Source organism: Orcinus orca, chromosome 1 (genome assembly GCF_937001465.1).
Source record: "Orcinus orca chromosome 1, mOrcOrc1.1, whole genome shotgun sequence".
Lineage (NCBI taxonomy): Eukaryota > Metazoa > Chordata > Mammalia > Artiodactyla > Delphinidae > Orcinus > Orcinus orca.
The window spans coordinates 42,369,531-42,382,294 of NC_064559.1; the positions used below are offsets into that span (position 1 = coordinate 42,369,531).

Below are 12,764 nucleotides of genomic sequence, written 5' to 3' on the forward strand. Positions count from 1 at the left end.
ATCATGGGAACGTGGGGGGGCAAATGACCTAAGTTATGTAGGTAATTATGTCTCATTGGGGAAGTACAGTTATAATTTATGGAGAAAGGTAAAAAATGGTATTTCATGTTCTGGCCACAAGAGTTGAACTTGGTAAGACACTTCTTACTAAGAGGGGGTGAGTGGGGTGTTGATCATAGTTTCCAGTGACATTGGGAATAGAAGAAAAATTGGTCACAGGGAGGACCAGGAGATCTCTAGTATCATGGATAGGTCGGAATCTTTGGTGACAAATCCAGCAGTCTGAGATGTTACTCTGCTTAGCATTGGACTGGGAGATATGGAAATGTTTTTCCAGGCTAATTCCAGAGTAAATGAAAGAAAGACAAGAATAAAGGGTTTCATGTTTGTTAAAGTATGAAGTCTTGATCCAGCATCATGGGCAGAAGCAATCTACCTTGATGTCAGCTACTTCTCTTCCTTGACAATTTGATTCAGAGGTCCTTACTGTCTGTACAGGACCAGAGGTCAGGTGGAGCCTTCTTCAGCTGTGAGACATATATCCGAGGCTCAAGTCTCTGAAGTTTGACTTCCCTGCCATCTGGGCAGGGAAGAGGACCTGGTTATAGTCCCTTGTAGTCTCTTATAGGAGATTCAATGGCAGCCTTTAAAACAAAGGCTTTAGTGACTTTAAATTAGAAGGGTGGGAGAAAATTAGAAATGTTAGTTTGGAGAGTTGTAGCCAGATATTTGAGGAAACTAGAAGAATTTAGGATCTAGTTCAGTTTATAGGTGTATAACGAAACCTCAGAGACAGTTAACAGGGTTACTCTAAAATAGACAAAGGTGCAAACATAATTTTTCTCCCTACAGTTATCCCCACTTTTTTTTTTAAGGATAATTACAGTAAAACTAATCAGTTTGCATTAGACTTGGCCTGATTATTTTCATAAGTGCAGCAAGAATAGTGATTGATTGTGTAAGTTCTTTTTAAGACTGCTTTGGTGGAACTTTTCATGAGGGATCTCAGATTGAACTCTTAAAAGCCTTTGAGGCTAGGAAGCCAATCCAAGCATCATCACTAGATTTTACCTGCAATACCTACAGTTTGAGTGAAATCCTCTCTTTTCAAGGTTCCTGGGCCTGTCAGGAAGTATAACCTTCCATACTCAACTGGTAAGGCTGACGGTAACCCTGTAAGTAAGGCACCAGGCCAATTTTTCCAAGCAGTTCCTTAAAGCTGTCTGGTCATATCTGAGTGTATACACATTTCTGTCAAATATGACATTCTAGTTAAAGTCTTGGTAATATAGCCAGTGTTTCCAATTGTGTTCTGTTACAGTGAGAACAGATTCTTATTGAACTTATGCAAATAATGAACTTTATTGCCATGAAGAGAATACTCAGGAGTTTCTGAATTTTGGTGGGATCAAGTAGGGAGAAAAAGTAAATGTTCCACTTTAGTTCACAAATGTATGTTACCAAATTGCTGATAGCTTTAAAAGAAGAGATAAAAGGATTTCCTTAAACCTGGAAAAACAAAAGAACCAGCAATGTTTTAAGCAAAAAGTCATAAAAAATTATAATCATCTTCCTCAGTTCATTCAGTTCTATGTAATTATTTCTTTTTTTAAATTAATTTTTATTGGAGTATAGTTGCTTTACACTGTAATTAGTTCTTGATCTTCATCTTTTGTTAGCAGTTTTATGAATCCAGTTTTTCCTTAGAGTTCTATAAATTCTTAACCAGTTGGTGTTATTATCTGAAAGTTACCAGAAACTAGTATCCTAGAGTACTTGTCAGAATCCTTTCTAGAAATTTCTCTGAAAAAAGAAACACTTTTGTAGGAACGCTTTAGCAAAAGCATCAGAGTAAAACAATAACCGTCTGTAAATGTCAAAAGACTTAAAATGCCCGTGGTTAAAGATCTGACTAGAGTTCATTACAGCGCAGTTGACAAGGGAATTTGGTTATTTCTGTGACACACAACACTCCAAGACAATAACTAGAATTATGACTGATAACATTATCAGATTTATTATTGTGTTATTATAATGTCATTATATGTGTTATAATGTTTTATTATAACTGTCAGATATTAACATATCAGATTTCTAGGAACTTCATACAATTTTTAGAATACTTATATACCTATATAAATAGAACATAAAGAAGGCCTAGTATTTTTATTTCTCAATGCTTCACATGTAATTTAACATATCAAATAAGTCTAATTAGTTTAACATCTGTCTTTTTATGAGAAGAGAGAACAAATCTTTTGAGATATGCCAGGGGCCCTCTGGAAAAATCCCAACGTTAGAGGTCAGAAAGACTTCTTTTAGAATTTGATTTTTGGGAATTTTGTAAAAAATATCAAACGGTTTAAAAACACTTGGTCAAATAGGGTCATAGGACACTACGAAACAATGCTTATGTATTGAACCAAAGTGACAAAGACTTTACAGGCAAATATAGGTTACATAGTTCTGAGCAAAACTTACTTTTTTTAATATCCAGAGGACTAGGTTTAAGAAATCAAAGACCCGATAAAGACAACAGGGAACATAGGTGATGATTTTGACAGGACACAAGATCTTTGTGTCCCCCACCTCCTCCCTGGCCCTGGCAGATTGTTCAAAAGGTAAAGGAAAACCTTTTATAATCTCTTACTATTAAAAGCAGACCAGTAGTCCAAGAACACTTTGTCCCTTTTAATAGGGAGAAACTCAAATTCTAATTTTACACCAACTTACTTTTGGTATTGAAACTTAATCAAATTCATTCTAATCTTAGCCAGTCCTGATCACACATAAAATTCCTTTTCCTTATTATTTCTAGTAGTTTTAATTACGTACATGAGAATTTTTAACCCTTAGAAACCTTTAATTTCTAGTGAAAACTGGGAAGTAAGCAATTACGAACTATCTTTTACATTAGCATTCTGTGGATTGGCAGATTCATAAATACTTCTTATAATTTCTAGAAATGTGTTTTCTCATAGACAGTTTCTCAGTGTGGCATAAAACATGCTTATTAATAGACCCAAAATGCCTTGAATTTTTCTGTAAAAAGAAGCAAAAATTAGATAAACCTATGTTCAGTAATTAATCTTTCAGTACTTTACCTTGTTTGGAAGTGATCTAGATACTTAATGACTGTCCTTTAATTTAAGTTAACAAAATTTCAGGTTACCAAAAAGATTTGGAGAAACTATTGGAAAGTTCACCTGAAAACTTTTTATCCTACTGACATCTATTTCATTTACTTGTTTTTAACAATTATGTTTAGACTGCCCACAAAAACTTCATGAGACATTAGACAATGTCAGTCTTCATCCCAAGCCATTTTTCTTGCTGACAAATTTTATAAGAGATAACATGAACTTATTTGATCTTTAGTTGGCCTAGGCTGAATAAAAGGTGTATATCAACATTATTTTTAGTATGATAACTTTAAAGACGTGTCTGTTTTAATTAAATCAACAAACTTAAAATGAGCTTTTACTTACTAAAGATTATCTCAGATTGAGTGAACCTCAAAACCATTGGGTTAACTTTTCTTATATTTTTAAGAATTTTATGAATACATGATTTATATAAGCACTTAATTATTTTTGTAAGCCAGTTAAATAGAGCTCTTCTTTTTTTTTTTTTTTTTTTTTACGGTACGTGGGCCTCTCACTGTTGTGGCCTCTCCTGTTGCGGAGCACAGGCTCCGGACGCGCAGGCTCAGCGGCCATGGCTCACGGGCCCAGCCGCTCCGCGGCATGTGGGATCTTCCCAGACCGGGGCACGAACCCGTGTCCCCTGCATCGGCAGGCGGACTCTCAACCACTGCGCCACCAGGGAAGCCCCAGAGCTCTTCTATAAGTTAATTTTGGCAATACTATCCAGAGGTAGAAAATATATCTATAACACATGTATATAGACTCATGTGAACATGTAGACAGATGCGAACAGGGACCTCATAGCTTCTGTACACTTGGGATTTCTCAATTGCTCAAGTTCCAAGTGACCTACCTTCTGTCCCCCTTCCCCCTCTTTTTTTTTTTTTTAACTGATAAGAACTACCTCTCTGAAGTTTGTACTTTAATATTTACATCTCAAAGGCACAAGAAAAGAATGCAAGTTACAAGTCTTTTAAGATAAATAGAGGAGGTTTGGGGATTGGAAAAAGGAATAGGTGAATTTTGGACTGCCTCTAGAGCTGCATTTCTAGTTTTGCAAAGGTTTGTAAGATAAGGACAGTTGCTCTCAGTTACACAAGGAATTGGGTTGTTATTTAAATGACATCATAGGTTGATCCACCCATAAGTCCTTTTATAAGGGCTTTAGAAGTTTTTTCTTTCCTGCTGGGAACATTATTTTAGTTTAGGGGAGAAGGCCTTAAAAAACAGTTATTAGCAGACTCCGTATATTAGCTTCCAGTTTGGCCAACTTTTGACCACAGAGCTACTTAAAATTAAAAAAAAAAATCTTGTCAGTTTTCAGCTTAGATAAACAGTAAATATTTCTGGCAGTATTGACCAACCCCTTGGACTTAAGAGGTATCCCCTAATTGGGTGCAAAAGATACTTTATTTTTCTCTTTATTGGGTACTACAGACAGAGATCCAGAATTGACTCTGGTAATAATTCTCACCCTCAACTGGCTTCTGCCAGTTTTTCCAGGATCCCACCTGCAAGGTCTGAGTGGGGTTTAAGTGGAGAATGTATCTCTGATATTTACCAGAATTTGGCAAGGTTTTAAATTAATTTTTAATTTCCGTTTCCCCTTGGTTGTTTAAGGGAATGATGTAGCAATTTACCAGAAAATCCTCAGTCTTATTACCTCTGAGAGAGATCCTTACAGGGTCTTTCTTTCAAAGGCACAGGGGTTCCTGTATGGCCATTAACTTGACGGACTTTTGTTTATGGCCTTGTAGTCTCTTCAGAGTGGAAAGACAATTCAAACAGAAGATTAGTAGAATGAGTACTTGATAAAGGAAGACAGAGGGGGCAGTAGGAGTTGTGTCTGTCTTTTTTTTTTTTTTTTAATACGTTTATTTATTTATTATTTATTTATTTTTGGCCGTGTTGGGTCTTCGTTGCTGCACACGGGCTTTCTCTAGTTGCAGTGAGTGGGGGCTACTCTTCATTGCGGTGCGCAGGCTTCTCATTGTGGTGGCTTCTCTTGTTGCGGCTTCTCTTGTTGCGGAGCAGGGGCTCTAGGTGCGTGAGCTTCAGTAGTTGTGGTGCGCAGGCTCAGTAGTTGTGGCTCGCAGGCTTTAGAGTGCAGGCTCAGTAGTTGTGGCACACTGGTTTAGTTGCTCCGTGGCATGTGGGATCTTCCCGGACCAGGGCTCAAACTCTTGTCCCCTGCATTGGCAGGCAGATTCTTAATCACTGCACCACCAGGGAAGTTCTGTGTCTGTCTTATACTCCTTTGTTTTAGGTACCTCTTGTGTCTTTAATTTTTTGTTAGCTTTTTGTAATGAAACTTTCAATAAAGTTCTTTTGGCATTTTGAAGCCTTTGGAAGCTACTGCATACCAGTTAAAATATGTATCCCATTCTGTTTGTTTAATTGGGGAACTCTTACTTTTAAGTGCACTTCTTAAGTGAATGATCTTGTCTAATTGGAATGTTCCCCATAATGGCCACTGTAATTCTGGGTTGTTTTTAGTAATATTTTGCCATTTTTGTAGATATCTACAGTTTCCAGGATTGTAGTTGTTAGACATAAGATAAGCAGGTATGCCAGAAGGGTGTGCTTAACTCTTTGGATTTTAAGGATCCCATTATTGTTTTTATTTTTTTAGCTGGCCTTTGGGTCTCTTGGAGCCAAACTAATACCTAAGAGGGGTGTGTCATAGGGTTGGGGATTATGTGGTGTTTTACAGTGTACCTCTATGCGTGGAAATTTTCTTAAGGTTGGCAAGTGACTGAGTGTCAGTAACCCATTCTGTGACCAACTTATCCTAACTTGGGAGTCTTTGAGTTAGGTGGTGGGTATTCTAACAGATCTTAAATGCTCAACCCTTATGCATCAATTTTGAGGCTGTTTTGACTTCTGAGATTCCTATTAGCATTTAGCCTTTATCTACATAAAGTAAGGCAAAAAAATGTGTACCTTAGTATATACTGTGTCCTAACCAAGAAAAGGCCCTGTGTGTACCATACCAGTTCCCCAATGTGGGATGTGGGACCTTGGACTGGGGAAAGCATTGAACCAGCAGATCTCAACAAATGTGGGCTGTGGACTGAGGGCCCCACATAAATAGGGAACTGCATATTGCCACTAACAGTACCTAAGTGGATCCTGGGACAGAATTAAGGGTTGGGGGTTCCACTCAAAAACCTGGGAATTGCAGTCCATGATAAAGCTAGGGACCTGGGTTCCAGGCAGAACTGTCCACCAGCTCAAGCTGTCTTGCTCTGTAAAGGAAAGCCAGTTATATCTGAAGCTTGATGCAAAGAGAAAGGAGCTCAGAATTGAGAGAAACTTACTGCTGAAAGAAAGACAGTGAACGCAAAAAGGGGTTCACAGATACCACACCTGTCTTTCTTGTCCTCGAATGCCATCAGAAGTTTGTTCACTTTGGACCCTGACACTGACACCATATCTGTTAAAAGACAAAATCCAGCTGAGTAAATTTGAAGATCTAATTGACTTTATTGATTCCTGAACTGGGCAGCATCCCATCTAGCAAGTAGAAAGGAGCTCCACGGAGCTCCAGAAAAGGAAAGGTCTTTAAAGCCAAAGAGGGGATGGGACAAGGAAGTCATAAACAAAAAAAGATTATTTTGAGCAATACACCTTCCTTTGGGAGACAAAAACGTTTATTGGCTAGTTACCTCCCTGGTGCTGACGAGGAAGTTCCAGACTGACTGGTTAAGATTCCAGTCCTGGGGAAGGTTGAAACTGCGATTAAGTTAGGTATTCTAAAATTTGGTGACATGGGCTTAGTGGCTCCATTTTGGGCTGTTTGTTCCTTTTTTTTTTGCGGTACGCGGGCCTTTCACTGTTGTGGCCTCTCCCGTTGCGGAGCACAGGCTCCGGACGCGCAGGCTCAGCGGCCATGGCTCACGGGCCCAGCTGCTCCGCGGCATGTGGGATCTTGCCGGACCGGGGCACAAACCCGTGTTCCCTGCATTGGCAGGTGGACTCTCAACCACTGCGCCCCCAGGGAAGCCCTGTTTCTTTTTTTAATGGCAGAAAAACTGCGTAAACAACATTGAAAGCAATTATAGTTGAGGCAATGCCTGGGCACAACTGTTATTGTGACTATTGCTTTTACTGTTCTCTGGTGACTCTTTGAACTTCTAGGTTTCACATAACACGTAGTTTAGAAAAAACATTAATAGGGAGTTGGTTAAATGCAAATGGGAAGCAGATTCCCTGACTGACCAGGTTTGTTATTCACGGAAAGGCTGATGGCTCTAGATTTGTGGGTGATGTGTAGAACCATAAATTACAGTTTTTCTCAAGGTTGCCTTTTGTTGTCAGAATACTTAGCATAAGTCAGAAATGGTAGGCTTTACCTGAAAAGAACAAAAAACCCATTGAATATAATAAATCAGCACTTAAAAAAAAACTCTAACCACCAAGGCCGTCTCAAACAGGCATATATTCTTTTATGTGACTGAAGTTGTTTAAAAAAAAAAAAAGGAAGCACCAACAAACAAAAACTTATCCCAGCAAACCCAGGTTGATTTGGATGTTCTTCCTAATGTGATAAATCTGAATGAAAACCAAGCATGCTTGACCAAGAGTAAAGTGATAGAGCCTCCAGTAGGGCCTACTGGAGAGTGTGGAGTAGAGATAGGAATATAAGATGTGACTAAGTAGAGTCTTATATGGGGATTAAATTCTGTGCATGTGGAGACAATCAAGTATGGTCAAAATACTCTTGAAAATCCCTTAAAATTTCCCATAAAGTACAAATGTAGACATACTGGCTTTCAAGAAGTCTGACGTGGCCAGTTCTTCCTTTAACATTGCTTTTCTTTTGTTGAATCAATGATGAGGCAGTAGCTATATTCTTTTTAGTGACTAAGGGTAGAATAACAGAATTGGAAGAATTAACTTTTTATTCTAGTTCGTGAAACTGATTTTCATTATTTCTGTGAGTAAAAATGCCTTTTTTTTTTTTTTTTAAATTGGTAAATGAATAAGGACCTTTGTTTTCCAAGGAAATCCTTGGGTTACAAGGATGTTTGAGAGCCCACTTTTTCTCAGAGAGGCCCATTCTCTTTTATATAGTGTGAAATTTGTACCTCTTCATAGCTCTGATTTTCTCGTGTGCCTGTCTATCTTCTTCAGTCTTTCCTTCTCTCTGATTCTACTCTATCTTGTCTGATAGGCTCCTGCCTCAACTCCTTACCTTTATTTTCTCTTCATCTTTGTTCCCATACTCGCTTGTACTTGTCCTGTGCTCTGTATTTTTCTTGCTCTACTCAGTAACAGTAGAATAATCTAATTCACATTCAGTTACCTGAAGTGTGGTAGCATAAGATCTGGTTTAGGTTTAGGCTCTTATTTAACTTTGTGACTGAGAAAGGCATTTCACATCCCTGAGCCTCAATTTCCTTAGTTATAAAAGGAAGGTAATATATTAAATGAATTAGATATAGTGAAGGAGTACCAAATGGTGATGGTCTCTTGGGTAAATTAGAATTTCACAATTCTATTATCTATAGATTGTGCCTTCTATAATAACTTCTCTTAGTAAATTGAGTCAGGGTTGGTGCTCTGGACTGCTGGATAGCAGTTTTCAAAAATTTTCAATGACAGCTTTGAAATTGCTCATTTCTATTCAGCTACACTCTCTTCTTTCATGAATCACACTTTATAATCACCCTAATTCTATTCTTTCTCTTGATCTGGGGTAAAGAAATATGGGTTGACACGATATATAAAGATAAGACATCTTTTATGGTACACCAGAACTTTTTGACATAAAGGTTAGTAAATAAATAATGGAAGCAGTTTTTCTCTTTTGAATGCCAAAGCACAGTGGAAATTCTTGTTCTGTCTGAATGATTAACAGAAATGTAGAGAACTTACTGAAGGTATTGGTTTATCTTCAGGTAGAATTTTTATTTTTTTAAAAGATTTTTTGATGTGGACCATTTTTAAAGTCTTTATTGAGTTTGTTACGATATTGCTTCTGTTTTATGTTTTGGCTTTTCGCCCCGAGGCATGTGGGATCTTAGCTTCCCGACCAGGGATTGAACCTACACCCCCTGCATTGGAAGGTGAAGTCTTAACCACTGGACCACCAGGGAAGTCCCTAGGTAGAATGTTAAATACGTATCCATTTTTAAAAGCATTTATTAAGTGTCTCCCTAGATATATTACTGAAGAAATAATAGCCACATGACCTAATATGGGATTAAAAGTTGAATTCCAGGTAACCTAGTTTCCTTGAAAAATAATCATTATATGCTGCGTGTGTGTCTTAAAATGAAGATTAAGAAATTAAGACGGTTAGAGTCAAAAATTTTGATCAAGTAAAATCTGTTTAAAGTCATATTTATGAATAAGTTGATTACTTGGAATTATTCTGGAAATCGATAGATGAATCTTTTCTTTCTGGTACTCAAAAACCTCAGTAAGTATCCTGCAGCAGAAATCTGCAAGAGGTGGTTTTCATCCTTGGCTGCCGCTATTGATCAGCAGTGCTTGTGACCTACTTTTAAGGGGCTGATAAGGAAGGAGGCATAGTATGTATATTTAAGGTTACATTTAAAAAGCCTTCCAGTATTTCCATCACTTCGTTGTTGTTTCCATGGAAGCGGAACCACTATCATCAGCAGGAGTCCATTTCAACTGCTGGCTTCCGGTTCTTGTTTCTCTGTTACTATGGTGACTGCCTCGAAAGCAACAGAAATACCAAAAGTTTAAAAAGCAGAAATTTGATTACAAAATATTTTTTTTGTTTTTTTGTTTTTGTTTTTGTTTTGCGGTACGCGGGCCTCTCACTGTTGTGGCCCCTCCCGTTGGAGAGCACAGGCTCCGGACACGCAGGCTCAGTGGCCATGGCTCACGGGCCCAGCCGCTCCGCGGCATGTGGGATCTTCCCGGACCGGGGCACGAACCCGTGTCCCCTGCATCAGCAGGCGGACTCTCAACCACTGCGCCACCAGGGAAGCCCTCAAGTAGATTTTTTTGAAAAAGAAAAATTTGAAGTTTTATTAAAGCTTAATGACACTGAATTAAATAGGAAAAAACCCTAAATTGCCATAGTTTCTGTTAGAGTTGAGCCTAAGAAGAACCAAAAATTCTAAATGGGGATTTAAATTAGGGCTTGAAAGGTATAACCTGCAATGAGAAGAGCTAATGATAATGGGAGTAGCAGTTGGAGTCTATGAGCAATAAGCTCAAAACTAAGAATGAGCAGTGTGTTGAAGTAGTGAATGTTTCTTATTTATGTGGCACATTTTATCTTCAAAATATGTTATAGTTAGGTGATTTTCACAGATTATATCCATTTTTCAACCGAGTAAAAATAAAAACCTTGGGTTTAGAAATTAAGTAAATTTTAAGGACAGAGGCAGGAAGCAATACTGACATTTTATTTGAGGTTTGAGGAGTTGGAGAGTTAATAAATATAGATTGTTCCCACAGTTAAAAGGCAGTAGAGATCCCCATCCCTCACCAAGACCAGTTATATTTGTGAATTACTACTCATAAAGGAGAGAAGAGATGGAGTTGTAAGATAAAAGCTGTGAAAGGAAAGGTATATAAGCAAAATTGCAATCCCAACTTTGTTGCAATTTTTCTTTTCTTTTTAAAAAATATTTATTTATTTATTAGGCTGCACTGGGTCTTAGTTGTGGCACGCAGGATCTTCGTTGTGGTATGCGGGATCTTTAGTTGAGGCATGAGAACTCTTAGTTGCGGCATGTGGGATCTAGTTCCCTGACCAGGGATCGAACCTGGGCCCCCTGCATTGGGAGTGCAGAGTCTTAGCCATTGGACCACCAGGGAAGTCCCTGTACTTTTTCTTAGAGGTCTGTATTCACTCAGCGTTCTTTGGTTTACATGTGACAAAATCCACTACCTTAGGGAACAAATGGCAGGATTGTAGGTTCAACTGAAATCAGGGACCCCAGTCACATTAGGTTTTCTTTTTTGGTCTCTCGTATTTGTGTCTCTTTTTTTGCTTTGGCAGAAACTATGGCTGCTGGCACTTCCCACTCTCTTATTTCCAGCGTCAATAACACAGAAGGACTGATTGGTCCAGTTTGTGTTGGGCCAATTTCTCCCTTCTCCAACTGTGGCCAAGAGGATGGGGTTCTATGGTTGGCCCTGCTGTGACAGGGAGGCTCACCCTTGGCTGACAAGTAGTGACTAGAGGGGCTGAGATGTGAAATAAGGTAGCAGCTTTCATTCAAACCATGTTGTTAAGGGTTAGTAGTGGTTGGGGGAAGAGGTGGAGGAGTTTGAAGGGGAGGAGAAAGGGGCATTTCCCAGAAGAAATAGAAGATGTTGTTCCAGGCAGAAATAAGAAGAGGTTTTCCCGCCTGTAGAAAAATATTTTTCTCTTGGGGAAAAATATCTGCTTTATTGTAATTCAGTTCACTTCTAATTCAGGAAACCAGGTGACATTATTGTGTAGGATTTGGTTTTGAGAGAAAAACCAAGATTGAAAACCTTTACAACTTATTGCTTCCTATAGCACTGGCTCTGTTGTAGTACCTTTTATATATGTTGTCTCCTTTAATCTCTACAGTCATTTGAGGTATATATTTCCATTTTAGAGAATGAGGAAGAGGTTCACAGAGTTGAGATGACTTATCATCGGACACATGACTAACGAGAGACAGAGCCAGAATTCAGATAACCAGGGTTTCTGGAATATAATCCAGGGTACTGTCCACTGTGTGATAACTTACATTTTGGTTAACTTCATTCAGAAGATGCATAGGGTGAATTATAAAAACAGTACTGTGTATTAAGTGCTTTGATAAAAATGAGTCATGAATAGTATTGAATATTATTTATGCTAGGAACCTTAGACATCATATAGTACAGTGGTTTCAGACTTTTTGACTTTCAGCCATGGAATCCTTTCTTCAAATGAAATGTTATATTATAGTCGAGTATATATATAAAATGGGTAAAAGCATAGGATCATCGCACTCTGGAGAGGAGAGATCCAGGAGTATAACACCTCCTTTTTGAGATCTTGAGTTCTTAGAGGCCACTTTGAATACCCTTTCCTTAGGGAAACTGAGAGCCAGCAGGGTAAATGATCCTTGTTCACTTTCACATAATATATTACAAGGATTTAAATCACATTATTGTTTTCAGTTGTAAGGTGGGTGACAATTTGTTATTAATGAATAAACCCTGATGCTTACAAAAATCAGAGTGAATTTAGAGTTACCCTAAATAATTTTATTCTCCAGTTTGGTGGTACTTTTATAGCATATCACATCCATGTCACAGCTTTTATTATGTCTCTTGCACTTAGTCCTATTTGTTGAGTTGGACAATCGTATACTGTTTGGGCTAGGCTGGTCTCTTGTCCACAGAGCTTTTTACATTACATTCTTTATATATCGGCTCCTCTTATAAAATACATCAAGTTCTCTATACATATTTAAACAGGGGCATTTCAGAATTTAGATAAATGAAATTCATCTAGAGACCTTGCTGATATGAATAACTTTAGACCTTGCTGATATGAATAACTTTGATGTCTGTTCCAATTTTGATCTCTCTCTTCTTTTCAGTTAGAAATGTGAACAAATGGTAAATTGGGTAAAAGGAAGTTAATCTTCAGTTTGGATTAAA

The 12,764-nt window shown here is 38.1% G+C and overlaps 1 protein-coding gene and 1 non-coding gene across 9 annotated transcripts in view; one reads left to right on the plus strand and one right to left on the minus strand.

Moving 5' to 3' along the window:
• Positions 1 to 12,764, plus strand: part of RPS6KC1 (ribosomal protein S6 kinase C1) — a 221,036-nt gene that overhangs the window by 117,237 nt on the left and 91,035 nt on the right. The window lies entirely within an intron of this gene.
• On the minus strand, positions 10,880 to 10,952 carry TRNAG-CCC (transfer RNA glycine (anticodon CCC)). Its single transcript has one exon. It is a non-coding gene; the product is annotated as a tRNA-Gly (tRNA).